Genomic DNA, 7,500 nt, shown 5'->3' on the forward strand with positions numbered 1-7,500 from the left:
AAGCGGAAAGCACTCACCATACACAAAAGAAGGAAACATACCGTTGTGTGTACACAAGCAATCCAACCATCCACCTTCCATTCTAAGAAACATTCCCGAATCCATCAACAAACGTCTTTCACAAATTTCATGCGATAAAGATTGCTTTGACAAGGCCAAAGGTGTGTACCAAGATGGGCTTATGTAGAAACAAAAGTCGGTAAATGCTTCCTCCAACTAATTGATAAACATTTTCCTAAATCCAATCCACTACACAAAATCATCAACTGAAACACTCTTAAGCTGAGCTACAGCTGTATGAGAAACGTGAAAACCATCATCTCCAGCCACAACAAAGCCCAGATCAGTAAATCATCAAATCAATCAGAAACAATCGATGACAACTGCAATTTCCGAGACGAGAATTCCTGCCCACTTGAGGAAAATTGTAACACCCGGAACATTGTCTACCAAGCAGAAGTCGTGACCTCACAGACAAAAGAGACATACATCGGTCTGTGCGATACAACATTCAAGGAGCGCTACAGAAACCATACATGTTCTTTCAGGCACGACCGGTACAAAAATGTAACCGAGCTCAGCAAGTATATTTGGAGTCTAAAAGAACAGAACATCAATTATCAGATTAAGTGGAAAAAAGTAAAGCAAGCTAGGTCGTATTCTAATGCCGACAAAAAATGTAATCTTTGCCTATGGGAAAAATATTTCATAATTTGTAAGCTGGAAATGTCAACACTTAACCATAGAAATGAAATGACATCAACCTGTAGACATTCTAAGAAATTTCTGTTAAGTAGCGTGTTCACCTAAAATAGTCTTACCCGATCGTTTAGCGCTTTTGCCGTCCAATCACATCTTGACACGTTATACTAGTAAGCATTGTTCCCCACTTTCAAATTTGTATATCTTTACATGTAACCGTTATTGTTGTCAGTTGCCTGATGATTGCTTCATTAGAAGCATGAAACTCCGAGTAGCGATTAAATGTTTTTGAACTAGTCCGACTCCAGAAATTCATCCCTAGGTCTGCATTTTAGCCCCAGTCTGCAGTCTGCAATCTGCGGTCTGCATTTTACAATAAATTCCCCATTTTACAGTGACCCCTCTCATAAGTGACCACTTTGTAAATAATTTTCTTTGTTTTTCGGTCGGATACAGTTAAAGAACTCTCAGCATCTCTCGTAAGCGGAACACTGTTAATTTTTTTCCTTTTGGAGAGACCGCTACCACCTCCAAGTTTAATACATTTTAGTGGATGTATTCAGGTTTTGGCTTAATTTCTCAATCTTTCTCGTAAGCAACCACCTTTTCCTGCACCAAGTGTAAACGCTTGGAGCTTATTCACGGAAAATGATACTGTTCCTGCACTGCGCATGCGTCCGATAAATTTCAGGCAGAAATCAATTTCTATAACCTAATTTTGAGTGACTGTTGTTTGAAAATTATTAAACCTTTATTATCCACAGTCTAAAACGAAACTGTGTCGTTATCCTTGAATCGGTCGGATATTATATACATTCTTTTTCCCGACTTTTTTAGTTTCAGTCCAGTCTGGAATAATACACAACCTTATTTGACACACTAGACTTTGTACAATGTGCTACCGTTTTCGCAGGAGCCTGTTCCAGGCTCTAAGATAGGGGAGGCAAGGAACGAGAACAAGCGAAGAAAATCGAGCATCTCTCCCCAGCCCCCATGCGTATAGTCGCACTCGTTTTTATGTGCGCTTTCCCCTCTAGCTCGGAGCCTGCAACAGGCTATTTTCGCAGTGCCACGTACCTGGTCATACCTGGCACACCGGGAAGCTGGGTAGCTCATATTTTCTCACCTAATCAATGGCAATTCGCCGACAAGTTAAAACACAATCGATCATTTCTCTCTAGCCTACGTTGCAGATATCATGTCGAAGAGATCGCCATTGAAGTCTCTTTCAGTAAAAGACGAGACAGACGGAAAATGTTCTCTCCACGCTTAACGTGGAGAGAAAAAGCATGAGTCCATTGCAAATTTTTTTTCGAGGTAGTTGGTTTTGTGGAGTATCCGTCGTCATTCCAAAAGATGAACGGCTTCCTCCTCGAAGTCACAAGAAGCGGTGATGGAATCACAATGTAAGTATTCAAGAACCTTTTTTCTAACTCCTTTACTTATTTGTTTTTTGAAAAGGCCTTCATTACAAATTACATCAAACTGAAATAATTGTGATTTGTTTTCAATTGTATAAATCCAAAAGAACAAAGAAGTGTGTAGCGACTTACCGTGCTTCAAAAACTAAGACCTACTGTAAATTCTTGAAATTAAGCCCTCCCCCTCAAATATACTTATTGCGGTTGCAATTGCGAACAAGTTTGGTAACGTTTGGTCTATTTCATCACTATTATCTCAGTATATGCTTGAGGGTCTCTATAAGTTTTTGTAATTATTTATAGAGATAAGAGCCGTGCAATTCACACCAACCAAAACGTGTGTGTTGCTCAGATTTCGAAAAGTATTTGTTTTGAACGTGGTGCGTGACCGGCAATCCAACCTCAGGAGTAAACAGAAAAATTTCGAAACTTTTCACTTTAAAATCTGCATGATTTCTGCTGTTATCTGAAGTGAAGTGAAGTGAAGTGTCGACGGGCAAAAGGTGACTCATAAGCTCGTGGCATGACACCTGAACTCTAGTTTAGTGTCCTCCAGTTATAGTTTCGCTCTCACAAGTATACCGTAAACGTCCATGTATAAGCCGCCCTTTTTTTCACAAAATTGAAGCCATAAATCAAGGGTGCGGCTTATCCATGGATACATCGGCAAGGCTGTGCTCTAACGGCGCCCGGTCGCCTAAGGTGACTAACATTTGGTTTTGGACGAGTGAGAAAAACTACCCGGTCGCCCGGCCGGGCACTCTTGTTATTTCCAGCAGATAAGGCAGCTAAAAGTTTTAATATGTTGGTGGTTACAGTTTACGAAACCTCTCAGAAAATGTTTTTTCTTCGTACAAAACAGTCGGTGCAAAGGCCGTTCTTCATGATTTCACATGTAACATAATCTGTGACTTTGCACGTGACGGCTGGCTGCCGCCAAATTTCGATTCGTTCTCAAAAAAATACACATTAAATTTGGAATGTGGAGTTTGGCATTTCTTGGTTATAGTTTAAAAAAAGAGTTGTTAGTTCTGCTCTGACAGCAGTAAAGCATAGCCGGTGAAGCGGAGCAATTTACTTTTGTATGAACCTGGGAATCGCAGTTTATGCAACAGTTTATGCAAATTTAATATTTTGACAATTTTTTGCGGCTGCGCCTGCTGGGCAAAAATACATTTAGGTTATGGTTGTTTTTCCCCAGTATATGAAATAACGAAATAAGAAAAAAGGAAAGATATCATGTTATTTGTTGTTGTTTTAGAAACAGAGCAATCCATCGTTGTCTTTAGTTCGTGTCAAACCATTGCGTGCCCTAAACAAATAACACTGTGACTGGCGCTTCGACCGAATCCACAAAAAGCTCATTTCACTATTAAAACATTTTACTGATAATATTAGGAAAAAAAATACTTTAGTTCTGTCCTGTGGCAACGATTTTCATCCAAATCAAGATGACTTGCTAAAAAAAAAGTGATACCTTTTGGGTCGCGGTGGTTTAATTTTTTCACAGCAGTTTTCACAAAAGCTCCACGTGTATCAAGCGGCATTTATTCACTTTCTGAAAATTAATTTTTAACCCATCTAACCAGTAAAAACGTTTTTACATAAAACTGCCGCAATCTTTACCTTTTCACTTTTAAACCTGAAAACATTGGTGGCATTGCCGCTTTTCTTGTCTTTCTCAACTATCGCGTGAAAAATTTGACGCGTTGCGGGGTTTTTTTGCACTAGCGAGTTTCACGATCACCAGAGCAGTATCAGCAATGTTTTGTTGAGATAGAGATGTACGAAGATCTTCCTGGGTTGCTGACCTCAAATAATTAAATAAATAAATAATTAATTAATTCGGGCGACCAACTTGGAGGGCTGGGCACCCCAGCTGAAATGCTTGGGAGAAATTTTCCTTAGAGCACAGCCTTGCATCTGTGTTTGGAGTTTTAAAAAACCTAATTAATATTCATACAACTTCTTAAGATCTCAGTAAAGAAACATAAAAGAAACTGACAGCATGTTGCTGTTGTTCATTGACTTTTTAAAGGAGCCGTTTGTGTCTTCGAGTGTTTATCGGTGAATCTTGCTCTCCAAGAGTTCTTTCAAAGGATTAATTTTCGCTTTACTCAAACAAGTAAACACCAACCTACAAGGAATCTCCAGCTGTTTGCAAAGACGTCTGTGGCCAGTCACTTCCATGCATATCTTTCTGCCACATGCGATAAAATACCACAAAATTCGTGAGTACTCGCGAGGTGAATATCCGACTGTTTCGTTGTCCTTGACCACCTTCTCAGCAAATTTGTCGACTGCATTATCAAGCTCCTGTTCTGCATGAATTTTTTCGCCTATTGCGGGTACATCTTTATAGATGTGGTCATGATACCCAGGCCCTGGCCCAGACTCCTCCCCACATTTAAAGCTTGGGTACTAAGCACTCGTTCGTTTTGTTTCAATATCGAAGGAATTTCAACTTTATGGTGAAACCTTGATTGTTTGTCCTTGTTGGTTTATAGCAATGGAACGTTACTGGAACTTCAAACTTTATTGTATTACAATTTTTTCCAAAATCTGCGCTTCTAAATTCGGTGTGCGGCTTATCTTCGGATGCGGCTTATACATGGACGTTTACGGTATCTCTTAAAGATGTTTCTTTGAATATTTCTCTTAGTAATGGTTGGTTTTGAGTTAAATGCAATTTGGTCATCAAGATGTTTTTGAGGTTAGGCAACCCCGAGTGGTACATTGTTACAAAAGCCTGAATTATTTTTTGCACTGTCTCGTTTTGGTGTAAAGCCGACTTCCATACAGTGAAGTTGATCTCAGAGGTAATTTTTTTATTTTTTAATGAGATTGTGAAGATAGCTTCTAGCCCAAAAGCGTGTTTATATATCTCAACGCAAAGTGAACGACTTTGCGTAAGTCTAGGGCGGGCTGTCGTCTTGCATTGGAGCAGAACAAAAATATGTCAAGTTTCAAAACTGATAGCTCTGTCTATTAATTTGGTGGGAAACATGTAAAGTAATGTTTCGCCACGAGTTGAAGGTGTTCAACGTGGTAATCAAATAATTTGGTTTTAACAAGTGCGCACATGATAACCACAACAAATGTAAATTTTGTGGAGAAAAATTTTCAATATTTTTGGAAGAGCGCAACAAATTTTCTCAGCATAATGCGTATGGTACCTTTAATAGGGAAAAAACACGGTGGAACTGAACCATTAAAGGTATTATCTGCAACATAAACAAATTTAATAACAAGGTTATGTTTTTTTCTCTTGTGGGTTTTCCAGCTGGATGGTCATGGAGTTCTTATCCCGCCCGAGGATCAAACGTATGTCTGGATGGCACCATACCTTCAAGGACTGGCCAACTTGTCCAGCCAGAATAGTCTGTTAAGTGAATACATTAAAGTAGCACCTGTGCCACTTTCTTTGCCATTAGAACGGTTTAACTGGGCTACTTTTATTGAATCTGCCCGTAATTTTATGGGCCCTAACTTCATGCAGTTTGTAATGCTTCTGGTTGGTGGGATCTCCGCGTTTCATTACCAAAGGGTTCTTTCTATTGTCGGTAAGCAAGCTTGTTGTTGTTGCCTTATTTTATAAGTTTGTTCTCATGCAAGTAACTCGGATGTCATTGCACATTGAAGACTGAAACAATAGACAGAAGCTGTTGTTATGTTTTAAGCAGTCGAGCGGATACTTGAAGCGTGCCATAGTGACCAGAGTTTAGGTCAGCTGTATGCCGGGGCGCAGGACTGTGTAAACATTAATCTCCAACTAGATGCTGCATAAGATACATCGAGAATGTTTTCCAAGATAAACGTTTGTTTAGGTTGGTAACCGAGATCAGGTTGACAGACGTACACTTGCTTGTGGGCCTTGCGACATTTATTTCCAGCAGCTCAGTGTTCTGATCGCTTCAATATAATTGAAACATGTTTGAGGCTCCGAGCTAGAGGGGAAAGCACAAATAAAAACACGTGCAACTATACTTGTGGCGGCCTGTTCCGGTATACCAGCTCTTGGTATACCCTCTGATTGGTCAGTTTTGTCAAGAATACACAAGGGACATTTAAATCGCGTGTGAAGCAATTTTTTGTTTTGCTTGTCAGTGTAGAAGATTTTAGATGAAAAGTCAAAGTTAAAGAAGGAGCTAGGCAGTTTATTTGGCTTGAGATACTGATGTTTCCGCAATAATTATTTTGGCAGTCGGTTCGGGAAGAGCTTGATCCTTTCCTCTACTTACTTTAAAATTCAAGTAGCAAGGTTACAAATTTAAATGATGCATTTAAAATTCAAACAATGAATTTTGGCGGGGATTGTACGCCATATAACTGTTTGTTAACACAAAGGGAACTTCCCATTATCAATTTGTAAAAGGGCCACGGAAAAAGGAAATTAAGGAATTGCAAACATGTACGCAGACTTCTGACGCAAAATGCTCTTTAGCCAAACTACGTAGAAGGAATAAGAGGAGGCAAATAACACTGATCTATTGAGTATCAGTTTTCGATGCACGTTGAAAACATCTTCAATTCTATAAAAATGTTTTTTGTTACACAGTAAATTTGATATCATTATTTTTTTTTATCCCAATACAGGTTCTTGCCCAGCCCCTATGGCTGTTGGTGAGACCGCCAACGGGAAGTCTACGTGTCTTCAATTGATACACAAACTGATAGGGGGCACACTGGTGTCTCAGTCCTCGGGGGAGTCGGTCTCCAGTGAGCTCATCAAGAGCACCTTCCCTGTGTACTGGGACAACCCCACTCACCCGAAAACGGTTAAAAAAGTCCTCGTTTCCACTTTCCAGGGCAGCCGCAAGCAAACCAAAGCGAGTGGAAATGAGGTCCCCCTCACCACCTTCATCATGACAGTTAACTTCTCTCTCGATGAGGATGTGAGGTATGTTATTGGTAATTGTATTATATTATGATCAGCTCTTTTAATGGCCACCACGTTTTAAGACGGCAAAAAAGGCGATATAAAAACCCTCAACTTGGCGCGCAACATTCTCAAGCATGTTAAGGCATGACCCAGACGGTAAAATCGGAAAAATAAAGAAAAAAATTACTGTACCACGAATAATAAACGGATAACCGCCAAACTTGGCAAGAACTTAAAACTTATTGTCCTTAACAGGTTCTGCATGTCAGACCGGAAGTATTGTTAACACGTGACCTGTGAGGTCACACCTAACTTTTCTGCCGTAAATTTAAAATGGGCCGACGAGATGACCCACAACCTATACAAAGAAAAGTGTTTTTACGGCAACCAAATGTCCTTTACTGGAATCTGTTCTGAATGGGCGATTAAATAGACCAGTGAGAGTGATATTCTAGAAAACATCACTAATTACGACCAGTATTAGTCATCTTAAGC

This window comes from Montipora foliosa, chromosome 5 (assembly GCF_036669935.1).
Source record: "Montipora foliosa isolate CH-2021 chromosome 5, ASM3666993v2, whole genome shotgun sequence".
Classification (NCBI taxonomy): domain Eukaryota; kingdom Metazoa; phylum Cnidaria; class Anthozoa; order Scleractinia; family Acroporidae; genus Montipora; species Montipora foliosa.